Source organism: Choloepus didactylus, chromosome X (assembly GCF_015220235.1).
Source record: "Choloepus didactylus isolate mChoDid1 chromosome X, mChoDid1.pri, whole genome shotgun sequence".
Lineage (NCBI taxonomy): Eukaryota > Metazoa > Chordata > Mammalia > Pilosa > Megalonychidae > Choloepus > Choloepus didactylus.
Window position 1 is genome coordinate 29,761,970 of NC_051334.1, and position 26,987 is coordinate 29,788,956.

Consider the following 26,987-nt stretch of genomic DNA (forward strand, 5'->3'; position numbering starts at 1 on the left):
AAATGAGAACATATCCCTACTGTAGAATACTATGGAGTTATTAGAGTGAAGTGATTTCATATATTATGATAGGAAAAGATCAAGATACATTGTTCATCAAGAACATATAATATGCTCCAATTTGTATTTTTAAAGGAATACATATATGTAGGTATGCTTGCTTATGCATAGAATATTTCTATAGGGATACACAAGAAAATAGAAACGGTAATTGCCTTTTAAAAAGGAGATTTATTTTTCACTTTACACCCTTCTGAAATTTCTACTATGTGTACATATTACATTTTCATTTTTTAAACTAGTATTTTTAAGTCCTATTTAATTTTATAGCCCAAATGCATTATTATCTGTCTTTCCTGGAGGATGGGCAAGTCTACCCATAAATGGGTCAGTTCTTCTAGCCCCAAAGCAGAAAAATGTTTAGGGTTATTCAAAATCTGCCCAAATGGTAACACCTTCCATTGTCCTTCTCTACCCAACTCTGAACAAAGCTGAGTTCCAAGCCTTGACTATGTGAACATTTCCACTTAATGAGTTTGTTTTGTTTACCTTTGATCTATGACTTGTAGAAATCTTTAAAGGTGTACTAGCATTTTCATTTCTGTTCAAGTGCCTTTCGTGATTTTATGCATTACTTCAGGGAACATTACTTAAGTCCAATTGAAAAGGCAGGTTCCCACATCTGAGCCATAACATGGACAGTAACACTACTAGTCCTGAGTCTAACTTGACCTGTCACCACCAGAAACTAATAGACTCACTGCCCCAGGGGCAGTTCAGTTGCACTGTAATCCTCTAACATCAGGTCCATGGATGTTTCCAGGTTCTTATAGCCTATGAAGGACATAGCTGTGATCCAGAGATTGTAGCACCTTCAGGGCCAAACATTGTTTTATTTCATTCTAGTATAGAGTCAGTCACAACCAGATATACTGAGGATATGCTAGAATGGGTCCTACCTCCCTCCAGACCAATTCTCTGGCAGTTCCCAAAGAACTCACTGGGCAGTGCTGTGCTATAATCATTATGGAGTGATTCCATCTGCTCTAAGTTGGATTAAGTTACATTTATTATTTTATTCAAGTAAAATATGCAGACTTTTTTTAATATTCATTTTATTGAGATATATTCACATACTATGCAGTCATACAAAACAAATTGTACATTTGATTGTTCACAGTACCATTACATAGTTGTGCATTCATCACCAAAATCAATCCCTGACACCTTCATTACCACACACACAAAAATAACAAGAATAATAATTAAAGTGAAAAAGAGCAATTAAAGTAAAAAAGAACACTGGGTGCCTTTGTTTGTTTGTTTGTTTGTTTCCTTCCCCCATTTTTCTACTCATCCATCCATAAACTAGACAAAGGGGAGTGTGGTCCTTATGGCTTTCCCATGCAGACTTTTTATTATATTTAATCTTGATTTTGTCTCTCAACTTACCCAGTTTATGAAAATCACATTTTGCAGAAAATTTTTTTTGTAATCAAGAAGTTGGCATCTACCGTTTCTCTTTTGCTAAAACCTGAGCTTATGACACAGCTTTAAACTTTAAACTGCTTTCTCTGTGCTGACTATCATAGAGTAAGTATCCTTTGTAGTTAAAATCTTATAATAAAATTTTTCTAACAATCTGCTGAATGGTAGGTAAAGAGCTATTGCCCTGATTTCTGTGCCACTAAATGGATCTTAATCTTGTTACTCCATTACTTCTGGTGCAAAGCCCTCCACCAAGCTATTTCCCTCATGATGTCATCCACACCTACTGTCCTAGTTTGCTAATGCTGCAGAATGCAAAACACCAGAGATGGATTGGCTTTTATAAAATGGGGGTTTATTTCGCTACACAGTTACAGTCTCAAGGCCATAAAGTGTCCAAGGCAACACATCAGCAACCGGGCACCTTCACCGGAGGATGGCCAACGGCGTCCGGAAAACCTCTGCTAGCTGGGAAGGCAGCCGGCGTCTGCTCCAAAGCTCCGAACTCAAAACGGCTTTCTCCCAGGACGTTCCTCTCTAGCAAGCTTGCTCCTCTTCAAAACATCACTCCCAGCTGCACTCAGTTAGTTCCCTCTCTCTGAGTCAGCTCATTTATATAGCTCCACCCATCAAGGCCCACCCTGAATGGGCGGGGCCACGCCTCCATGGGAACATCTCATCAGAATCATCTCCCACAGCTGGGTGGGGCACACTCCAAGCAAATCCAACCAACACCAAAACGTCTGTCCCACAAGACCACAAAGATAATGGCATTTGGGGGACACAGTACATTCAAACGGGCACACCTACTCACCCCTAGTTCCCTCCAGATTTCCTCCAACCTGTCCACCCTTTATTCACTTCAAAGTGCTCTTACTAGCACTCTCAAATTCCTAAACAGTATGTCTTTCTGCCACACCCTACTTGCCAATTTCTAATCCAAGATAATAACCCATTATTGCCTATGTTTCCATAACCGGAGAAGGACACACACACACATACAGACACAATTGATCAGTTCACAAATATTCCATCAAACCTCAACTATCTCAGGCAAGTTCTCTGTCTTTCTAAAATATCCTCTCCAGCCACTTACAATAGTTGTCTCTCTCAATATTCAAATGACATAACGGGTCCTACTTTTTCAAAATTACTAAAGCCTCTTAATCATCGAGTTTAATGGACTTTATCTCAGTCTATATCCTATTTGACATTTCTACAGTATTTGACACTGTTTCCTAGTCCTTGTTTTTTTTTAATAGTTTGTTTAAAAAAATTCACATACCTGGCAAAAACTCTAAATGGTACAAAATGATATACAGTGAAAATTAAATCTTCCTCCTTTTCCTGAACCCCAGTCTCCAGGTCCTCTCCCCAGAGGCAACAACTATTGTCAGTTTCTTGGGTATCAATCCAAAGATTACATATATCTTCTTTTGTATACAAAAGATAGCATAGTACACATATGCTATTCTGTCCCTTATCTTTTTTACTTAATAATAGAGTATATAAATTTTTCTATGTCAGTGCATGCAGATTGACCTCATCTTTTTTAATAACTACATAAGTCTTCCAGGGTATGGATGTTCCAATAATAATGTATTTAACCAGTTCTTTATTGATGCAGCCCCTCCTTTAGAAAGGTTTCCCCACCATCATCCCAGTTGATTTTTGTGTCACTGCAAATGCTAATTTTTCTCCTACCTCACCCACTTTCTCCTTTCTAATACTTTTCATTGGTTTTCCATCAACTTTCTATTTACTAGAACTGAAATTCTTGGTCTTTATTTCAGTATCTTATCTTGGTGAATTCATCACTTGCCATTCCTTCCATCATCTTTCTTTGAATGATCAGTATATCTGGATCTCCAGTCCTGAGGCCTCTCTCTTATGATCTCCAGATCATTTGTGGACACTTGACAACTCCACACAAATAAGGCCAAGTCTTTTATCTTTGGGCCCCCAAATTCACATCCTTATTTCTCTTTATAGCTTACCCAAGCTCAGGACCTTGAAGTTATCTCTAATTCTACCTTATCCCTGATCTCTACAATTAGTCACCAATGCCTGCCAAGTCAGAGTAGTTTACTACTGAATTTGATTTGTGCCCCTAAGAAAGTGGGCAAAAAAAGCCCTAGTGTCTGAATTATGTGGGTGATTGTGGTTGAAAGGGAAGGTTTAGAGTACATCACTAGGCGGGAAGCTAGAGGATAAAAAAGGGGACTGTATAATACAATGAATCCTCTGGTGGACAATGACTGAGATTAATAGTACAAATATAAAAATGTTCTTTCATGAACTAGAACAAATGTAATATAACTATTACAAAGAGTTAATAATAGAGTGGTATATGGGGAACAATGTACCTATTACAAACTATGGACAATAGTTAACAGTAATGTTTTAATATTTTTTCATGAACAGTAACAACTGTATCACACCAGTAATGGGGGAGGGGATAAGGAGTATGGGATGTGTTGGGGCCTTTTTGTGTTGTTTTTTTGAGTAATGAAAATGATCTAAAAATGACTGTGGTGAGGAATCACAACTATGTGATGATAACGGTGAACCACTGATTGACTACTTCAGATGGATTGTATGATATACGAATATATCGCAACAAAACTGCCGAGGGAAAAAAAAAGCCCTAATGCCCATATGACAGTAAATTATGGTATAAAAATACACTTTTGTCATAATAATATATAACTTAAAACACCTTTAAAAACACATCTTTGTGGAGAAATTGGAACACTTATCCACGGCTGGTGGGAATGTAAAATGGCATACACGCTGTGGAAGACAGTTTGGCGGTTCCTCAGAAAACTAAATATTGAGTTGCCCTATGACCCAGCAATTTTGCTAGTAGGTATATACCCAGAAGATCTGAAAGCAGGGACACGAACAGACATTTGCACACCAATGTTCATAGCAGCATTATTCACAATTGCAAAGAGAAGGAAACAATCCAAAAGTCCATCAACAGATGAGTGGATGAACAAAATGTGGTATATACATACAATGGAATATTACGCAGCAGTAAGCAAGAATGAGGTCCTGAAGCATGTGACAATATGGATGAACCTTGAGGACACAAAATAAGCCAGACACAAAATAAGCCAGTCACAAAAGGACAGACATTGTATGATTTCACTAATATGAACTAACTAGAACATGTAAACTCAGAGTCTTAAAATGTAGAACATAGGGTGCCTAGAGATAGACAGAAGCTAGAAGCTAGAGAAGGGGGAGTGGTTACCTAATATGTACAGAATTGTTAACGAGGTTGAACTTAAATGTTTAGGAATGTATAGAGGTGGCAGTAGCTTGTTATTGGGATTATAACTAATAGTGCCATATTGTAGTTGAATTTGATTGAAAGTGGTTGTTTAAAGTCATGTATATCACCGATTAACACTACAAATATAAAAAAGTTCTTGCATGAACTACTACAAATTAAAAAAAATAATAGAGGGGTATATGGGAAAAAACATAGCTATCACAATCTATGGACTATAGTTAACAGTAATATTTTAATATTCTTTCATCAACAGTAACAAATTTACTATACCAATACTATGGGTCAACAATGGGGGGGGGAGGGGCATAGGAAGATTTGGGTTTTATTTTTTATTCTTATTTCTGTTCTGGAGTAATGAAAATGTTCTAAAATTGATCATGGGATATATGCATAACTATGTGATGATACAGTGAGCCATGAAAGCATACTTTGGATGGTTTGTGTGGTATGTGAATATATCTCAATAAAATTGAAAAAAAAAACACAATCCTATTTTCTCATATTCATTTTTACAGTTTATATTAGTCATTTTTATAATCACTATTTCCTGCAGACTCAATTACAGCATTACACATAAGGCTTTTAATGTATTTCCTCTGCAGATTACTTTTAATTGACATTTTATAAAAATTAACACAAACATATTAGAGTTTAGAAACATGTTACATATCCCACAGAGTAAAATTAATATGACATTTAAAAATTCTTGGTTATACATCAGTATATCTAATTTATACCCAAGAAATCCATATGGTAAGCTCTGAGGCTGTACTGCTTACCTTAAGGATGGTAGGACAGATTATAACTGTTTTATTAAGTACAACATTCCAAGTTCCTATGAAGCTGTAATGGCTTGTTGTGCACTAGAGATTTTGTTATTTAGAATATAACTGATTGTACTGTATACTGTTTGCCTTGAATAACTTACATTTTCCACCTCAGAGAGATTTTCATTTCGGCATCAAATAATATGAGTACTGCATTTGTAAAGTTTTTGAAGCATTTTGAAATTCTTTCAGTTGAAAAATTATTTTTAAATGAAATATGAGATAAATTAAAGGGGTAAATTGAATTTAATCCCATATGTTTCAGTTTAAGAACATGTACATTATATAGAATAGCTCATCCTTATTGAGTGTTTAGACTTGAATGTTAGTCTTTAGTTGTCATTAATCAGAGTTTTAAGGCAAGTACCTGAATGCTTAAGGAATAAGCAATCCCTTGAATATAAAAGAAATATTTTGGTTTCTGCTTTTTAATTGTCAGCCTTTGCTTTTAGTTGATTTTATCTGCCTTAATGATCTAGCAAAAATCACTAACACCAAAACCCAAATCCCTATCATTAACTCTAAAATAAATTACCTCTGGGAACACCTCACAGAGTTTTACCATAATGCCTTGCTTCTTTTAAGCCCATTTTGACAAACTTCTGCCCCTCTTTCCCACTCTTCATGTTTTTCTTTCCTGTTAACCTCCACCCCCATCTGATTTTCAGGTCTTGGGAAACAGAGATACTTCCTCCTCATGCCAAGATAATGCTTCACTTCCTCTACCATAAACTGGTCTTGAAGAGGAAAAACTTAAGTTCCTTAGTTGAGCAACTGAGAAGCCAGAGAACTATTCTCTATGTTTTGTATGCGAGGTCCTGTACAGAGCATTTTGAGACAGGGATGAAGAAAAGCATCTGCCTTCCAGAGGTCAACAGTATAATGACAGAAATTGAACATATACATAAAAAGATAAACAACAGTTTAAAAAAGTATTAAGTGAGTATCAAAAAAGAAGCAGTAACATGACCACAGACATAGGGGACTGGTGGTTTGATGGGTTGAGCCCTCTACCACAGGTTTTACCCTTGGGAAGACGGTTGCTGCAAAGGAGAGGCTAGGCCTCCCTATGGTTGTGCCTAAGAGCCTCCTCCCGAATGCCTCTTTGTTGCTCAGATGTGGCCCTGTCTCTCTAGCTAAGCCAACTTGAAAGGTGAAATCACTGCCCTCCCCCCTACGTGGGATCAGACACCCAGGGGAGTGAATCTCCCTGGCAACGTGGAATACGACTCCCGGGGAGGAATGTAGACCTGGCATCGTGGGACGGAGAACATCTTCTTGACCAAAAGGGGGATGTGAAAGGAAATGAAATAAGCTTCAGTGGCAGAGAGATTCCAAAAGGAGCCGAGAGGTCACTCTGGTGGGCACTCTTATGCACACTTTAGACAACCCTTTTTAGGTTCTAAAGAATTGGGGTAGCTGGTGGTGGATACCTGAAACTATCAAACTACAACCCAGAACCCATGAATCTCGAAGACAGTTGTATAAAAATGTAGCTTATGAGGGGTGACAATGGGATTGGGAAAGCCATAAGGACCACACTCCACTTTGTCTAGTTTATGGATGGATGAGTAGAAAAATAGGGGAAGGAAACAAACAGACAAAGGTACCCAGTGTTCTTTTTTACTTCAATTGCTCTTTTTCACTCTAATTATTATTCTTGTTATTTTTGTGTGTGTGCTAATGAAGGTGCCAGGGATTGATTTGGGTGATGAATGTACCACTATGTAATGGTACTGTAAACAATCGAAAGTACGATTTGTTTTGTATGACTGCGTGGTATGTGAATATATCTCAATAAAATGAAGATTAAAAAAAAAAAAAAAGAAGCAGAGACTATTGACTTAAAAAGTAATAAAACTGGAAAGGAAAAATTAATAAACAATGTGTTTCTATACAAGACCTTTGGGTTAACTCATTCATCTCTGTTGTGTTGAACCACAGAAACAATTCCAGCAGAATTTTAAAATTAGCACTGGCATACTTAGCAGATAAAGCACGTATTTCAAGAATTTAGAAAAAAAAAAGCTCTTGACCATGGAGAGTGGTTAAATTGAGGACAGCTTCAAAGAGAAGATGGGACTCGGATTAACGGGTGAATATAAACAGCACAGTTCATTTAGGGAAAGGGTGTGAACAAAAGCGTGTGTTGTGGAGACTGAATAGACTATTTCACTATGGCAGAGAATTCCATAAGTTGGAGAATATACCAGTTACCAATTGCTGTGCAACAAACCATTCCAAAACTTTGTGGTCTAAAACAACCACCATTTATTTTGCTCACAATTCTGTTGGAGGATTCTTTTGGCCAGGGCAAGGTTCTTCTGGACTGATCGCACCTGGGATTGCTCACATACCTGCAGTCAGTTGGAGATTCAGCTGGAGGTGGACTAGCCCAATATGGCCTCACTCACAATGTCTGGGGGTTGGCTAAGGCAACGAAGGTGAAAGGGTCACTTGTGTCTCATCGTACAGCAGTCTAGACAAATGACAAGAGCATTAAAAAGAGTAAGCTCCAATGAACAAGTGTTTTTCAAGCCTCTGTTTATAGTTCATGTTTGCTAATATCTTACTGACAAATCACATGGCAAACCTATAGTTAAAATATTCCATTGCTTGATGAAAACTGGAGAATCGTGAGCATTCTAACAGCTATCACTTGGAGATACTAGTAAAGAGGAAGCTGGAGCTATTCTGAGAGTTGGGGTTGGGGGGAGAGATGGGTCTTCAAGAGCCCTTCAAGGTCTCTACTTTTATGTAATTTAAAAGTTAAACCTTATTTTTTAAAATTTATACACACTAGTTGCTCATGATTTAAAGAAAAAATGGAACAGAACTATAAAATGAATAGTCTCATCTTCCCAGCCCCCTCATTTCAACTCCCTGAAGGAAAACATTGTTTTCAGTACTATAGTTATCTTTTCTGGAATAGCTAAGTTTTTCTTGTGGATTTTTATAAATTTTCAGTGTAAGCCTCATTGAACACATGTTACATTAAAGAAATGTTCTGTATAGAATTATTACTGTGTTTGTACCTTTTAACACTGAGATCTAGACAAGTGATCACTACTGTATTCAATTCAGAAAATATTTATTGAGCATTTATTATGAGCCAGGCATTAGGCATTTAGCCCATAAAAATTACTAAGGCTCAATCCCTACCTCCAAAGGGCAAATAATTGAATGTTTTCTCTGACCAGGAAAAAAAGAATGACTGTGGTACTGCAGACAGGAAATTACAATTTAATTCTGACAGTGCCTTCTTCCTGTTTTAACAGAAGAGAAAAAGTAGGAATTTGAGGGTGTATTCTCTTTAGACAAGTTTCACTTCTCCACTGTAATTTCCATAAACCACTTTCTTTTCTTTTCTTTTCTTCTTTCTTATTTGTTAGGTGACCAAAATATCACCTTTATTAAGAATAAGACTGGCATTGCAGAATATGGCTCTTCTCCATGGGCAAGTGAGCTTCCTAATTCTCAACTGCGCAGGCTTTCCTGTGCAGTTCACAGGCAGCCCTGAAAAATCTGGGGTCTCCCCTGCAAGACATACCCCTTTCTCTGGATGGCAAAGACCTGAGCAGGATATATGGCTTCTGCAGTCAGGCCAGCTCAGGAGGAGAAAGTGGGAGGAGCTGGATTTTCCCAAATTTCCCAAATTTATCACCCTCCTTTCCTGGAAAGAGCCATAGAGGAGTGAAGAGAGGCCACCAATGGAACTCTTGCCATGCATTCCTTTCTCTGCTTACCCAACAACCTGTAAAGATGCTCGTGCAGGTTTAGGTCCAATAACCACATAGAGGAGTCCAAAACTTGGCTAGAAGAATCCAGAACCAGTTTGGAAATCAGAATACATAGAAGGGACTGGGGGTCTAGGTAGGGAGGATTTCTTGGAGTCCATCTCTTTTTTTAACTTCTTTCTGAAGTATAATATGCAGATAGAGAACTGCACATGGTAAGTGCACAGCTCAATGGATTTCTACAAACCGAGCAGACCCAGGTAGCCAGTACCCAGATCAAGAAACAATATGAACAGCACCTCAGATGCTCACCTTATGTTCCCTTTCAGCCATTACACCTTAAGAGTAATTACTATCTGACTTCTAATAGTATAAGCTACTTTTCTCTTGTTTTTATGCTTTCTATAAATGGAATCATATAGTATGTATTATTTGGTGTTTGGCTTCTTTTGCTCATTACTATTTTTGTGAGATTCAATATGTATAGCCATGGGATAAACCACTTTCTTGACTGCACTGCATTTGAACCCCTCAGATTTATTTACTCTTTTACAATTAATAAGGAAGTGATATTGTTGAGTTTACAAAGCTTTTATCCTAGGCACAAGACAATCAATGAAGGAAAACTGGTTCCTGTCAGTCCTCTGACACAGGTGTGGCTGAACACTTGGACTGAGGAGTCAGCTGCCTATGCGGAATGCACTTGCCCAACCCAAATATAGAAAGTACCTCCCACAGAACCATGAGAAACTTAACTAGCCTGGGAGAAGAGTCCCTCCACACAATTAACTACTATCAAACAAATAACCACCCTGACTTTAATCCTTCAGGTTTTCAAGTCATTTCTGCAGGCAAAATCTCACAATAAAAGGTAACTTCCCAGGGGAGAGTTTAAGGTGTGTACTCCAAACTCTGTGGGTTGAAATTAATTGAATGATGCCTTTGCTAGCAGCTAAGACCTTAGCCAGCCTGCCATTAAGAATGAGGAGGTTGGGAAAACAATGATGTAATGTTTCGCAAAGTTGCCTCATTTTAAGAATCTCCTGGGATGCTTATTATATATGCACATTTCTAGGCCCTTCCCCTGGAGATTTGGTTCATTAAATCTAGGGAGGAACCTGGGATTGCTAAACTTAACAACCGTGTCAAATGAATCTTATGATTGGAGCAAATTTGGAAACCACTGCCCTAGGGTGATAGTTTTCAGTCCTGGTTGTGCATTAGTATCTTCTCAGGAGCTTAATAATACATGTATATATGAATGCCCAGACTCCATACCAATTCTGATTTAATTTTCTGGAGTGGAGCCAGGCATTTGGTATTTTTGAAAAGCTCCTCAGGATTCTAGTGTTCAGTCATTCTAGTGTTCAAAAATGGTCTAAAGCAGCAATTCTCAAACGTTTTCTCAGGATCCCTTTACACGCTGAAAATTTATTGAAGATGCTGAAGAGTTTTGTTTATGTGGTTTATATTTATATTTACCATAATAGAAATTAAAACTAATAATTTAAAAAATATTTATTAACTCATGGAAGAATAACAATAATATACCCATTACATGATAATATAAATAACATAGTTTTGATGAAAATTTTAATTTCAAAAAAATTAAGAGTGGCATCATTTTTTATATTTACAAATCTCCTTAATGTCTGGTTTATAGAAGATAGCCAGTGATATGTAGTTTTGGTTGGAGACTTCAACTTGAAGAATATGAAGAAAATCCAGCTTCTCAGAAGAATGCATTTGGAAAAGGGAAGAGCAATGTAAGAGGTTTTTCAGATAATTGTGGATATTTTTTGACACTACACCAAAACTAGGCAAGTGGTCATTTCCTAAAGGTTATTTCTAAGGTGGAATCTGAAATCATATGAATGAACTTTTCATACTGTGTTACATTAAAATCCATTGGTCTATCATGTACTTTGAAGTCATCTTTTACCATTGCATGTATCATCATGGATTGGTCATTTGAAAAAGTATTGGTTCACTGAGTTATGTAGACCTTCCAAATGTTGACAAAAATATTGCATATGTTAATATCATGACCATTCTCATCATGAAAGCCTTTAAGTAGTGGGAAGCTGTCGACATTACAGTAGTGGAACAAGTTTTCCAAAATTTAATTTTCATGGGAAAACTTGAATTTTATTATTGGCAATATAAACTGTCAGTTGTTTTCCTCAAAGTGACGGACTCCATTCATTCATTTCAAGAAAATGTCTGCCAAATCCCCAAGCATGAATAACCATAGTTTGTCACTTGTTCTTTCAGGTAAAAATCATGTTTCATGTAAAATAAGCTGCTAGCGCAGCTTGCAACTTGATTGTTCAGGAGATTTTCCTGGAAGTATCTATTCTATTTCAATATGTAGCAGAAGTGATTCATATATGTTTCCCATTTCATCACACAGACCGTTTTTAAAAGTGTACTCAAGGGTCAGGATTCAATAAAATTAATAATTTTTACTGCTTCATCAAAGACAGTCTTAAATTAAACAGTTTTTTTTTAATTGTGAATGCATGGTGGCAAACAATACAATGACTACCAGGGGAGTGTGGTGCCACTGCCTTGATTCATGCTAAGGAACCAGAATTTTCTTATTGCTTTTGCACCATCACTGCAAATATCAATACAATGAAAAAGGCAAACAGTATTTTGGTATTATTATGAAAATGGTTTTACCTCATGGAACCCTGTGAAAGAGTCTTGAGGACCAAACTTTGAAAACCACTGGCCTAAAAGAACATAAAGCAGTATTAGTAGGGGAGGAGGGCGGGACAAGTTTAACATGCATTTTACCTATTTATTGCTGAGACTGGAACACCTACCATGTTTGGATTATTTATTTATTTATTATCTTATTTAAGCTTTACAGTATCATTCACAAAGTAGACATTATTATTCATATTTTACAAATCAGGAAATTGAAGCTCAGAAAGGTTAAATAATGTGTCCAAGCAAGGACCAGGATTCTAATCCAGATCTTCCTGATTCTAAGCTTGTTCTGTTGCCTCTATACCAAGCTGTTTTCCTTCTATTGAACTATTTTGAGTTTAAATAACAAATTTAAGACCTACTGAGGACTTATGTACTAAAAAGCTATTCTCAGAACTTTAATTGTATCAACTCATTTAATCCTCCCAATAGGTAGATACTCAAATTAGCCTCACTTTAGACATTAGGAAACAGGCACAGAGAGGTTATATAGCTTTCATGAGGATACAGAACTAATAACTAAGGAGCAAGGATTTTAACCCAAGCAGACTGGCTTTCAAAACCATTTTGCTAAATCATCTCCTAATTAAAAATAGTAACGGGAATGTAGGAAACACTCCTCCCACCCCACCCCAAACATATATAACTAGCATACTTAAATTCTTGAAACAAATACTTTTGCTGTTGCATATAAAATATCATGTGCTTTGGATGGTGTTTCAGTTTGCTAAAGCTGCTGGAATGAAACATAAGAGAAATTGGTTGGCTTTTGCAATGGGGATTTATTAGCTTACAAATGTACAGTTCCAAGGCCATGGAAATGTCCAAATTAAGGCATCAACAGGATGATACCTTCTCTGAAGAAAGGCCACCAGCATCTGGGACGCCTCTGTCACATGGGAAGGCACATGGCGGCATCTGCTAATCCTTCTCTCCTAGGTTTCATTGCTTTCAGCTTCTGGCTTCAGTGGCTTCCTCTCTCAGGAAAGCCTCAGGGGGGCTTTTACTTACATGCTTGTGGTCTTTTTCTGTCTTTTATCCTCTCATAAAATGATTAAAACCCACCTTGAATGGGGTGGGCCACATCTCAATGGAAATAACCTAACGAAAAGGTCCCACCTACAACAGGTCTGTACCCACAGGAATGGATTAAAAGAACATGGCCTTTTCTGGGGTACATATCAACTTCAAACCACCACAGATGGATTGTACGATGTGTGAATACATCTCAATAAAGTTGCATTTAATAAAGAAAAAAAGCTAATTGCATTGCTTTTAAACTCAGTTAAATTTTTTTAGACTTAATTACTTTTGAACTCAATATCTTCCCACTCAATAAAGGTGTTTTAAAATTTTAAAATATATCATGTGATCAAAAGGTCTTGGTTTATTTGCTTCATTTCCTTAAGGAGAGACAAAAGCATGTGTGGAAAAACCTTAAGAGTGTGGAAATTTAAGCAAGAAGTTAATTCAGATAAAGCACTAAGAATAGAGACCTAAAAGGGGCATAGTTCAGTTTACATTTTCAGATTTTCAAGATCAGGATGTGGTGGCCACTTCTGCAGATGAGAAAATGATGTGGTCTTTGTCACACTGAGCATATGACAGATACCCATCGAAGAGCACACCTGTTCTGGAGAAGACCGAGGCATTGGAGGAATCACGGGGTGTAACAACAGAACTATTTCCTTTGCCATTTACCGCAGCAAGAATTAGTCATTTGGGGGTATATTTCCTCTTTCTAAAAATAATGCCAGTGGTACTGTTACTCAATCCACTAAAATGTGTTTATATGTTAACATCCAAGACAAGAGCTCTTTTTTTTCTAAGTAGAGCTCCTTGTGAGACTCCTTGTCTAGAGAGAAAGATTATTCATTTTTACCTATGAAAAAGCATAAAAATGCAAGCAGCCCCCAACTTGGTCCTTCCATGTGCACTCGGGAGACTACTTTCTTCTAGACCATGCCTGGGGTAGGGAAATAGGAGTTCCTCCCCTGTCTCCTCCCACTCCCCTGCTGTGGAGTCTGACTCTACTTCCCTGCCACACCTACAGCTTTTCTCAGCCCCTCATCCTAAGTCCTGATTGCCCCTTCTTGCCTTTCCCCAGGTAAAAGCAGGGAAGAAGGTCTCTGCAAGAAGGGAAGGGGCTCTGGGGGAAGAAAACCCCTTCTCAGGGAGCAACAGCATCTAACAGCAAGAAAGGAAACCCTGTTCTGCGACTAAGAACTCCAAGCTTTTTATCTGCTCCTCCTCTTTTTCTCTCCCTCCTTCCGCTTGACCTGCTCCCCCTGAGGTTTTGGCCTCTGCTTCTCAACCCACCCAAGAACTCCCCAGTGATATGAATGAAAAAGGAAGGGACAACCAACCTCCCCTCTCCTACCTAGCCTCCTTTCCCCAGCCTCATCAACCCCCTCATGCCCACTCCAGCCCCTCAGCTCCAAACCCAATATGGGTTTCTCCCTCCTTAGACCTCCCCTTTAGGGTCTCCATTCTCCCATCCTAAATCTCCAGTCCCTGCCACTGGTATCTTGGAACTGAAAGGATCTACTCTCACAGTTACAGTGGCTTCAAAGATCAGGAACCTCTGAAGACATTTCCCCTAGAAGCTTTACTATACCTAGTGGTTCTAATCTATAGTACTTTTAGCATATACTCTACCTTCATTATGCTTACATTAGCTTTGTGGGCTTGGGACTTAACCACATTTCTATCAACTCATTTATTCGACAGATATTTTTTTAATGTATAGTTTATCCTAAAAATTGTTTTAGGCATTGAACAAAGCAAAGTCCCTACTTTCAATAAATAGGAACAATCCATAGATCCAACTTGAGGAATATCACTAGGAGTAAGCAGAAATCCCTACCCCAATCCAAGAATTATAACACAAAATACAGCCTAAGCCACTCAGAGGTTGGCAGAAGACATGTTCCCTTGGAAAGCAGGGGGCAGCCATTAATTCTCCAGGACTTTCTACCTCCAGGCAAAGAACAGAGGAGGATGAGTAAAAAGAAGGAACCCCAGAGCTGTACGAGGAAAGGTGCTAAATGAGGGCTCTGGACCCCCTAGGAGAGCTAAAGAGTCTCAGAAGAGAGGAAGTTGATTCCCTCCTGGCATCTGTCCCAAACATGGCGAAGGAGTCATCTCAAACAGAGCCACACACAGAAGGCCCTGTCTGGTCTTGAGAGGCCCTCACATCAGGGAAGCCTTGCTGTGGGGAGGACTGCAAGAGGCAGGAGAACCAATGAGGACAACAACTGGGATAGGTAGGCCGCAAAGGTGTGCTCTGAATCATAAATAGTGGATTGCATCTAGGTAGGCATTTCCCCTTTCCACTTACAAAGTAGATCAAAACTATGGATTTCTCAGATTTTCAATAATTTTTGTGCACTCTCCTACACAAATTTCTCTTTCCCTTCCTATTTTTACTTGCTGACCTCGGCCATTTCCATTCTCTCCAGCTAGAATTGAGCAACTCCCTCCCCATCATTCTCTAGCCTCTAGCCAATTCCCTACCACCCACTCTGTACTTCTTGTTCTTTGCCTAACCCCCATTTTCTGTGCCTCCTAATCTTAGGGGTTCTGAGTCTTTCAAAAGGTACTACCTTCTCTTTAATCATTTGTTTTAGTTAGTCTCATTCAAAAAGGATGCCTTCCATTTTAATAGTTCTTGCCACCTAGTGACAATAATGAAACTTACAGTGAACTGAATTGTAATAGACCTCCAAGAGCTACTGTAAGTAAAAAACAAACAAGGTGTTGAATAGTGTTTGGAGTGTGCTACCACTTACATGACTAATCTATCTACAGATTTTCAAATGCATATCTCTGGAAGGATATGCAAAAAACTGTATAACTCCCTTTGGTAACTTGAAATTTGTATCATGTTTATGTATTACCTTTTCCAAGAAAAAAGTAAATATTAAAAAATAAAGGGTGGGAGCTGGCTGGACCCCAGGTCACAGGGCCCACTCAAGCTGGTAGGTATGGAGCTGCCAGGTGAGTAGGGGCCACACCACTCAGCACCAGGATGGTGAACCTGGCGGCCATGGTGTGGCGCTGGCTTCTGTGGAAGAGGTGGGTGCTCACCCTGGTCTTTGGGCTCTTGCTTGTCTACTTCCTCACCAGCACCTTCAGGAAGGAGGAGAGGACAGTGAGAGATCAGAATCTCCTCCAGGTTCAAGACAATAATCAGCCCATTCCCTGGAAAGTGCAGTTTAACCTGGGCAATAGAAGTAGCCCAGGCAATCAGTGCTGTAACTCCATTCAAGGAAAGCACCTCATCCTGGATGAACTAGGCTACGTTTGTGAAAGGAAGGATTTGCTGGTGAATGGCTGTTGTCATGTCAACGTCCCTAGCACAAAGCAATACTGCTGCAATGGCTGCTGCAGTGCCTAAGTACTGCATCTCTTGCTGTCTGCAGCCCAACAAGCAACTTCTCCTGGAGAGCATCCTCAACTGGGCAACCGTGGCATTCCAGAACCTCTTAATGGCAGTGGAAGATCACTTTGAACTGTTGTTTCGGTTTGCTAAAACTGCTAGAATGCAATATACCAGAAACGGGTTGGCTTTTACAATGGGGATTTATTAGCTTACAAAGTTACAGTTCTAAGGCTGTAAAAATTTCCAAATTAAAGCATCAACAGGACGATACCTTCTCTAAAGGAAGGCTGCTGGTATCTTGGACACCTCTGTTACATGGGAAGCCACATGGCCAGTGTCTGCTGATCCTTGTCTCCTGGGGTTTCATTGTTTTCAGCTTCTGGCTTCAGTGGCTTCCTCTCTCAGCTCCTGCAGGGACTTGTTCTCTCCAAACTTCTCTGGGTGTTTCTCTGGGCTTTTTCTGTGTCCTTTATCCTCTCATAAAGGACTCCAGTAAAAGAATTACTATCAATCTTGAATGGGCGGGGTCCCATCTCAATTGAAATAACCTAAGCAAAAGGTCCCACCCACAACAGATCTGTACCCACAGGAATGGATTAAAAGAACATGGCCTTTTGTGGGGTATATAACAACTGCAAACTATCACAACTGTGTTTGGATAAATGCAGGACTTCATCCCACACCTACAGCAATCCCATAGCATACTATTGCTACAGCAAAAGCCCTCTCAAGTTCTTCCCTGCATGATGGGAGCAAAAGATTTAAAGTATGGGCAAGAAGAGGCCCTGCTGAAGAACTGCCAGCCTGAAGCCAGACTTCAGCATTCAAGGCACTGTAGGAAACTATGTTGCACTCTTTGGCTTCACTTATGGCCCGGGGCCTTACCAGATGGAACTGTTCTATAAAGCAACATGGAAACTCCAACCATTCACATTCGCAAAAGACAAAACCACAGGCCAAGCTTTGAGTGGTGTTGACATTCTTGAATAGCTCTACCAGTGTTCCTGTGAGGCAGCTGTGACTTGTGTTCCCCACATATGAGGGGCCAAGTTTTTACTTTCGGTTCTGATCTGGGCCCTTTTGCCATAAAATTATTTATTGGATCTCTTTGGAGTAGTGGGAAAGTGATAATGTTTTGTGTAGGAAAATGCCTTGCCTTTCTAGTTAAATATATTCAAGAAAATTATTTTTATTGTTGTCATTGTTCTTGTTTTATTATGTTCTTGAGTTTCATGAATTAAATTATCCCTTTGCCCAGATGAAATGTTTTGTCCCTTAGAATGTGGATTTTCTCTGTAGGGGGTTATTTTTGTTTTTGTTCAGGAGCCTACTCTTCAGGAGTAGGCTTTGAACACCAAGGAATTAACCATATCCTGACACATAAAATTACCTGAAAAGCCAAAGACACTATTCCATTCTAATTCTATGCGAAATTTCCAGCAGTTGGCACCACATACACACAGATTCTTTTCAAGTGTTATTCGAACATGCTTGTATACCTATGTGAGAGAACAGTTTAACCAGAAATTTTGACTTACTGTCTGGAAGACTCTTCTCGTTTCCTTTGAAATCGCTGTGTTCTACTCAGCTATGATACGAAAGGAACCTCAGGAAAATCATGGGCTGCCTCGTCCCTGTGTCCTGTGGGAGAAAGCCAGTGTTAAGTCAGTTCTTAAATGGAGATACATCAGCAGCTTGCTGGGTGTGTTCATTCTTTATTGCTTTCAGCTTCTACAGATGTAACAGGTGCAAATACTTGGTTTCCCTATGATTTGCAATTTAAATATTTCATAGTTTACATTTTAAAAGAAGAAGAAAAGAAAACCCAACTGTGATAGCAAAGTTCATGTGTCAACTTGGCTAGGTTATGGTGTCCGGTTGTTTGGTCAAGCAAGCATTGGCCTGATTGTTACTGTGAGAGTATTTTATGGATATAAATCATCAGTAATTTAATTGAGTCTATGCCTGATTACATCTACAATCAACTGAGATTGCTTTCAACAATGAGAGAAGTCTCATGTAATCAGTTGAAGGTCATAAAAGAAGTATGATTTCAACTGTCAGGAGGAAGAATTTTCATCTCTACTCACTAGCCAGCTTCTCCTGAGGAATTCATCAAAAACCTTCACCTGAGTTCCCAACTTGTAGCCTGCTTTACAGAATTCAGACTTCCCCATTCCCACAGTTGTGGGGACTATCAGCTTTCTTAGAGAGTAAACTGCCAGGCAGTAGCTTTTTTTCATTTTAAAAAAATTTTACACACACACACTCACACACCCTTCGTCTTCTCTCCCTCCTCTGGTAACCTCTAATTTGTTTTCTAGTTCTATGACTTTGCTATTTCTAGTAATCTCTTACAGGTGATATTATACAATTTTGTCCTTCTGCGTCTTGCTTATTTCACTGAGCATGATATTTTCAGAGTTGTTGCATGTTGCAGCATGTCTCAGTTTTTCCTGGGGCTGAATGATGTTCCACCATGTGTATGTACCACATTTTGTTGGTCCCTTCATTTGTTAATGGACACTTGGGTTGTTTCCAGCTTTTGGCTATTATGAATGGTGCTGCTATGAATACTGGTGTACTAATATCTGTGACCCTGTTTCCACTCTCTTTGGGCATATGCCTCGAGATGGGGTTGCTGGGTCAGGTGGTAGTTCTGTATTTAACTTTTTGAGGAACTGCCATATCACTTTCCACGGTGGCTGTGCCATTTTACATTCACATCAACAATGCACTAGAGTTCCAATTTCTCCACATCTTCACCATTTTATTTTCCATTTTAAAAATAGTGGTCATCCTTGTGGGTGTGAAGTGGTATATCATTGTGGTTTTGATTTGCATTTCTTTGTTGGCTGATAATGTTGAGCATCTTTTCATGCATTTATTGGCCATTTGTATATCTTTTCTGGAAGGATTTCTATTGAAGTCCTTTGCCCATTTAAAAAACAAAATAAAATAAAATTATGGTATGAGAGAAAAGCTATTTTCCACTCCCAATTCTGTTATAAAACAAGACAGTTAAGAAAAATGGTTACCAATATAAGAGTAGCCACCAAAAATTAACAGTAGCTATCTTTGAAAGATAGTATTTGGGTAAATCCCCCCCCCCTTTTTTCTTATTTCAGTTTCTAGTTTCTATAATGAATATGCTTTACTTGTATAATAAAAATAATAATAAAGTGGAAAAATGATTGGGAAATTGCCATATATAAAAGACAAAATTATAAAAAGTTAGGAATGGTAGAAAAACAAAGAAATATGCCATACGCATTTCTGTATATACCTTCCTAATAGCTACCCAGTTTGAATCTAAAACTATTTTCTATTTATCCACTCAAAATACCGAATGCTTCATTTGTTTAATTAAAAACTGTACAAATATATCCTCAAACCTCCCAGGAGACCTGCCTGAGAGCCCCCTCCTCAGGATATTTTCAGTTCAGCATCACCTGGGACATCCCTTCCCAAGAGTAGCTAGTATACAAATACCAAATACCTTTGGCCCACTGCCTAGACTGGGATGAGTTCTGATTTCAGGAACTCAGCTTCCTTCCTTTGAATGCTCTATCAAAGTGTCTTGATCAATAAGTTAAGGATTCCAGCAGATCCCCTTCTTAGTCTTCTGAAGTAACTTGTCACTCCCAAAACTAAGGCAACATTTGTAATTTTTACATGCCCTAATCTGGGGCACTGCCACTTGCCTTCCACACCCTGTCCTGTCTTCCACATCTTTCCTTCTTTATCTATTAACCACGGAATCATTCATGTCGTAAGTACTTTTTGACCATATCCTTTGTGCTAGAAGCAGGGAGGTACCTCTTACCATTAAGCAACTGTCTGTGTCTGACTTCCCAGTTTGGGACTGTGAAGGATGACTAATAAATAGTTTCAAGCCAGAATATCATAAATATTTTAATAGGGAAACTACTAAAAAGTGCTACTGGGATAAGTAGCAATGACTAGGAGACTTGATGATTCAACAGGGGAATAAACATTAGAGCTGGTCAATGAATAGTGAAGAAACAATCTCCATGTAGAAACTGGTGAAAGGAAGTTGCAGAGAGAGACCAGCAAGGGTAAAGTGGAGGATATGTGAAAGTTGTTGCACATTGAGGGAACAGCCAATAATTCACTATAGTTACAACAGAGACTTGGGGGGAGGGGAGGGTAGAGACAAGGTGGGAGGTGAAGGTAAATGGAATAGGAGAAGAGCCAGGAAAACAGGGTAAGGACCCATACTGGGAAGAACCTGACATGCCTCGTGGAGCCATGATCCCAGTCTTCACCTGAGCTGGGATTCAGACTTACTTCAAATACTGGTGAGTAAGGTCAGAAGGATTTGTACAAGGATGACTTCATGGAATGAAGAAGACAGCCTGGCATCTGTCTCAGATAAGTGTTCCCTGCCCCTGGACTCTTGCCTTGCTGTTGAGAAGATGGCCCATAGGCAAAAGCTGAGTAGCTGGTTTTGAAAGGAAATGTTGGCACAGAGGTACCAGCAGGCCTGGGTCTATGCCCAGGAAGTAAAGAACAACACTGAGTGGGAGAGGATGGATATCCTGCCCACTTCTGCACATCAAAATCATCTGGTTTTGGTATATCACGGACATCAGGGAACAAGGTGTACACTGATACCTTGAGGATTTGCAGCATTAAGAACCCTTGACACAAACAGCAGTATTCTCACAGAGTGAGGATGCCACCAGCTGTAGTAGGGTGTAGACACCAACCTGAAGCAGCTTTGTGGGAAATAGATATCCAAGACTACTGAAGGAGAAGAACCTGAAATGGTAAGTGATAAGTTCATCTGAGACCCCAAACAAGACTCAAAAAAATGAATACCTGGATGTGCATTTAGACATGTGGGAGGGATGCTAAAGGTCTCTGCTATACATAAGAGGACAGAGCCAGTAGAATTTGAGTTAATGAGATAATGCATAGAGGAGCAGAGACAAGCCATCCCAGGTAAGGCCACCTGAGAGCAACCAGCCTGACCATTGTCAGAATGTAAGTGAGGGCAACCTAAACCACCCAGCCACCATCATAGCCTGCCCAGACCAGAAAAACTGCCCAACTGACACACAGAATCATGAGAAATAATAAATAGTAAATGGGTTTGTTGTTTTAAGCCACTAAGTGTTGAAATGGTTTGTTACAGAGTAAAAGCTAATTGATAAAGGTCCAAGAAAAGAACTGGTTGGGAAAGCTGCTTACATCTGGAGAGCAGCTTGTTCCAAGTCCCCAAATGATGGAGGCATAAACCTAAATGAGCAAGGCTACTTTTGGAGGGTGTGGTGGATTTGTATTGTGCCCACTTAGTTCTGTTGAAACTACATTTCCCAGAGCTCTGTTCTCTGCAGAGTTTCCAGATTAGCTGGGATCACAAGAAATATTCTGCACATGATTAAGAAGGTGGAAGTGAAACAGCCTTTCTCTTTTTAATTTAAAAGTTCAGAGTGAGAACACGAGGTACTGTTGCTGGTCGTGACTGTGACACTTATCTGCTGGTTCACCTGGCTGTCATGGGGCAGAAGCGGAGCCCATAGCTCTTCCAGCACTTGTCAGATCCTCCTTCAGCTTCTTTGACACCCAGACCAAGTGTGTGTTTATCTCTGTGCAAAAGGCACAGCTTCTCCTTCAGGTCATCCCCATCAGTATGGTTGGAGGCTTAAAGTCTGTAGCAGACTGACAAGGGTTCCAAGCCATCTGCCTCAGTTTCAGCTCAGCCTTGCAGGTTCCAGCTTATCCTTGTTTCTCCCACTTTGTGTTTATGTTTCCTTCTTGACTGCCTGCCTTGAGACTTCAGGCTCCAGCACCAACAGCCTTAGAAACAATAGCCTTATATAGACCTTTTAACTGATTCCCACAGTTGGATAAGGTCAAATCCCTGTAATAAATATATAATATGATAATATAATGTATATTAAATAAATAAATTAAAAACTAGATAAATATACATATATAAATCTCTTAGTGGTTCTGCTTTTTTCATAAGCCCAAACTAATACAGAGAGCCTGAAAGAGCTTTAAACTCTTGGAGGCCTGGCCAGTCAAGATGAGCTAAAGGAATCACCAAACTTCTAGTGGCCACCTTCTACAAGGAGCCGAAAAAAACATAGACCTCAGTTGGAACAGACTGAGAAAATCATCAGAGAATCAGAAGAGAACTGCAGAGGATAGGAGTACTTGGAGTGCTATACAATCTAGGGTCTCACTACTAGGGACCTTTCAGCCTAAGGGCACCCAGCCTCTTTACACTTCCATAAGTGGACATTGAAGAGAGGATATTGGAGATTTTCCTCAAGGTGTAGAAGACAGCAGCTGTATACCAGATGAGGCAGTTGGCATGGAATCTTTGTAAAACTTTCTGGAGAAAGATACTCAACTCCACTGTAAGTAGAGAAATGCAAATTGGAACTACAAAGGGATTCCGTTTTCCCCTACACAGATGGGCAAAGAGATCTATAAACATTTTAATTTCACAAACCCTCTAAGTGGTTTTACTTAGTTATTTCCATAGAGATATCTTCACACATGTGTGAAATGATATATGAATAAATTTATCCATTGCGGCATTGTTTTATAATAGCAAGATATCAGAAAGTACCCAATGGTCCTCCAATGAAGAACTGAATAAATAGGGGTTCATCTATATAATGGAATATCATGCAGCTGTTTTAAAGAATGAGGCATCTCTATATGTACTGAGATAAATCAATCTCCAAGATATGTAATTAAGTGAAAAAAAGGAGCATAATAGCATGTGCACTATGCTACTCTGTGTGTGTTGTGTTGTGTGAATTTTAAATGCTAAAATATCTCTGGAAGAACTCAAATGAAACTGGTTAACTGTGGTTACCTCCTGTTTCAGTTTACTAAAGCTGCCAGAATGCAATATACCAGAAATGGGTTGGCTTTTACAATGGGGATTTACAAATTTAAAGTTCTAAGGCCATGAAAATGTCCCAGGTAAGGCATCAACAGGATGATACCTGGACTCTGAAAACAAGCTGCTGGCATCCGGGGTTCCTCCATCAGATAGCAAGGCACATGGCTAGCCTCTTGCTGCCCCTTCACTCCCAGGTCTCGTTGCTTTCAGCTTCTGGTACCAATGGCCTCCCCTCTGAGCTTCTATGGGTCTCTCTTAGCATCTCTGGGGTTTTTCTCTCCAAGCTCTCACGGTGTTTCTCTTTTATCCTCATCAAGGGCTCCAGTAAAGGATTAAAACCCACCTTGAATTGGGTGGGTCACATCTCAATTGAAACAACCTAATCAAAAGGTCCCACCCGATCAGACACCCAGGGAAGTGAATCTCCCTGGCAACGTGGAATATGACTCCCGGGGAGGAATGTAGACCCGGCATCGTGGGATGGAGAACATCTTCTTGACCAAAAGGGGGATGTGAAAGGAAATGAAATAAGCTTCAGTGGCAGAGAGATTCCAAAACGAGCCGAGAGATCACTCTGGTGGGCACTCTTACGCACACTTTAGACAACCTTTTTTAGGTTCTAAAGAATTGGGGTAGCTGGTGGTGGATACCTGAAACTATTAAACTACAACCCAGAACCCATGAATCTCAAAGACAGTTGTATAAAAATGTAGCTTATGAGGGGTGACAGTGGGATTGGGAAAGCCATAAGGACCACACTCCACTTTGTCTAGTTTATGGATGGATGTGTAGAAAAGTAGGGGAAGGAAACAAACAGACAAAGGTACCCAGTGTTCTTTTTTACTTCAATTGCTCTTTTTCACTCTAATTATTATTCTTGTTATTTTTGTGTGTGTGCTAATGAAGGTGTCAGGGATTGATTTAGGTGATGAATGTACAACTATGTAATGGTACTGTAAACAATCGAAAGTACAATTTGTTTTGTATGACTGCGTGGTATGTGAATATATCTCAATAAAATGATGATTAAAAAAAAAAAAAAAAAAAAGGTCCCACCCATAATAGGTCTACACCCACAGGAATGGATTAAAAGAACATGGCCTTCAACTTGGCTGGTGAAATCACTGCCCTCCCCTCTACATGGGATCTGACACCCAGAAGAGTAAAATCTCCCTGGCAAAGTGGAATATGACTCCCGGGGAGGAATCTAGACCCAGCATCATGGGATGGAGAACATCTTCTTGACCAAAAGGGGGATGTGAAATGAAATGAAATAAGTTTCAGTGGCTGAGAGATTCCAAAAGGAGCCGAGAGGTCACTCTGGTGGGCACTCTCCCGCACAATATAGATAACCCTTTTTAAGTTCTAATGAATTGGAATAGCTAGCAGTAAATACCTGAAACTATCAAACTACAAGCCAGGACCCTTGAATCTTGAAGACGATTATATAAAAATGTAGCTTATAAGTGGTAACAATATGATTGGGAAAGCCATGTGGATCACACTCCCCTTTGTCCAGTGTATGGATGGATGAGTAGAAAAACGGGGGCAAAAATAAAAAAGCACCCAGGGTTCTTTTTTACTTTAATTGTTCTTTTTCACTTTAATTTTTATTCTTCTTACTTTTGTGTGTTTGGTAATGAAAATGTTCAAAATGTTGAAAAATTAATTTTGGTGATGGATGCACAGCTTTGTGGTGGTGCTGTGGACAGTTGATCGTGCGCTTTGTATGACTGCGTGGTGTGTAATTATATCTCAATAAAATTGAATTATTAAAAAATCAAAATAAAACAATAAAAAATAAAATAAAGACACTTCCTGCAAGTTTCACAGATCTTATACATATTGACTACAATTTAGTTACATAGTTACAAGGGAGACTAAGAAATATTGTCCTTATTTTGGTGGTCATTTGCCCAGCTAAATTTCAGAGAATCTGAGCTTTAAATTCAGGGAAGAAAAAATAATGGATAGATATTTTGGAGTAGGGCTACCATGTACAGATTGCTGCACTGCACAATTAAAGGGGTGCCATCAATATCACAGTCTACACCATAAATTACTCAGGACTACTTATACATCAATGTGGTAGTAAGGGCCACAAGAAAATAGACTTAGTCCACATAGGGATTAGGAGACGGGAGAGCTACACATATCAAGCGCCGCCATCTACATCACAGTCTCTGCCACGGATCTTTCTGAATTCCTGATATGCTCAATATGGAAATAAGTGATGACTACATGAAAGTAGACTTATTTCATATATGGGTAGGTGCACTGTACAATTGAAGAGAGCCATTCATATTATACTCTATTCCATGGATATTTCTTCACTCAAAGTATGCTCAATATGGAGGTAAGAAATGGTCACATAAAAAGACTTATTCCATGTATGGTTGTGAGCAACGCACCCTCAAAAGATGCCACTCACATGACAGTCTATGCCTAGACTCTGAATATACTCAATACGGAGGAGGTAAGCAATGGCCACATGAAAGTAAATTTATTCCATTTACATTTGGGCACACTGTACAATTGAAGTGGTGCATTTCACAAACAAGTCTATTCCATGAATTTTCAGGACTCCTCATACTCTCAATGTGGAGATAAGTCATAGGGACAAGAAAGTAGATTTCACCCACTTAAGATGGGGTATACTGCACAATTCAAGGAGAGCCATTCACATCCCAAAATATGCAATGTAACTTTCTGGACTTCTCATGTAGGTCAAGATGAAGGTAAGTAAGTGGTGGCCACATAAAAGTAGACATATTCCATGTACAGTTGGATGCACTACTCAACTCAAGGGGTGTCAATCATATCCTGGTCTAGGCCATGGATCTTTCTGACTCATCATATGTTCAATGTGGACATAAGTGATAAGCACATGAAAGTAGCTTTATTCCATGTCCTGTTGGGTGCACTGCACAACACAAGGTATGCCATTCATATGCTGGTTCACACAATGTATATTTCTGCACTCCTCACACGTGCAATATGGAAGCAAGTGATGGTCTCATAAAATTAAACTTCTTCCCTGTATAGTTGGGTGCTCTGCCCAATTCAAGGGGTGCCTTCATATCTCGGTCTATGATATGGATCTTTCTGAATTCTTCCTATGTTCAATATGGTGGTAAATGATGACTAGACAAAAGTAAAATTATTCCACATATGGTTTGGCACAATGCACAAGTCAAGAGGTACCACTGACATTATACTCTATGCCACAGATCTCAGTGGAATCCCCATCTGCTCAATGTGGAGGTAACTGATCACATGACAATAGACTTCTTCCACGTATGGTTGCATGCACTGCACCCTGAAAAGGTGACATTCATATCACAGTCTATGCCATGATGTTTATGGATCCCTTAAATGCTCAATGTGGATGTTAAGTGGTGGCCATATAAAAAATATACTTATGGCATATACAGTTGGGTACACTAGACACACAAAGGTTATGTGTCAGGAGGTCCCTAAGACCACTCCCAAGTTCAGTGATTCACTAGGAGGACTCAAAGGACTCAGCATATAGTCAAACTGATGGCTACGATTTATTACAGCAAAAGGATACCTAGAAAAATCAGCAAAGGAAAAGGGAACTCAGGGGTGAAGTCTGGGGAAAACCATATGCAAGCTT

The 26,987-nt window shown here is 39.3% G+C and overlaps 1 protein-coding gene and 1 pseudogene across 5 annotated transcripts in view; one reads left to right on the forward strand and one right to left on the reverse strand.

Annotated features, from left to right (window-relative positions):
* TASL (TLR adaptor interacting with endolysosomal SLC15A4) overlaps positions 1–26,987 on the reverse strand; it is a 301,857-nt gene that overhangs the window by 179,619 nt on the left and 95,251 nt on the right. For 3 of the 5 annotated variants that reach the window (XM_037820993.1, XM_037820988.1, XM_037820992.1), the window contains 2 exons: positions 17,994–18,096; positions 7,974–8,095 (listed from right to left, as the gene is read on the reverse strand). The gene's annotated coding sequence lies outside the window, so the exon portion shown is untranslated. Of the gene's footprint in view, positions 1–7,973; positions 8,096–12,038; positions 12,092–16,160; positions 16,181–17,993; positions 18,097–26,987 lie in introns of those variants that run through there. The other 2 variants (XM_037820989.1, XM_037820995.1) reach the window with 2 other exon arrangements.
* LOC119522577 lies at positions 16,102–17,249 on the forward strand (annotated as a pseudogene).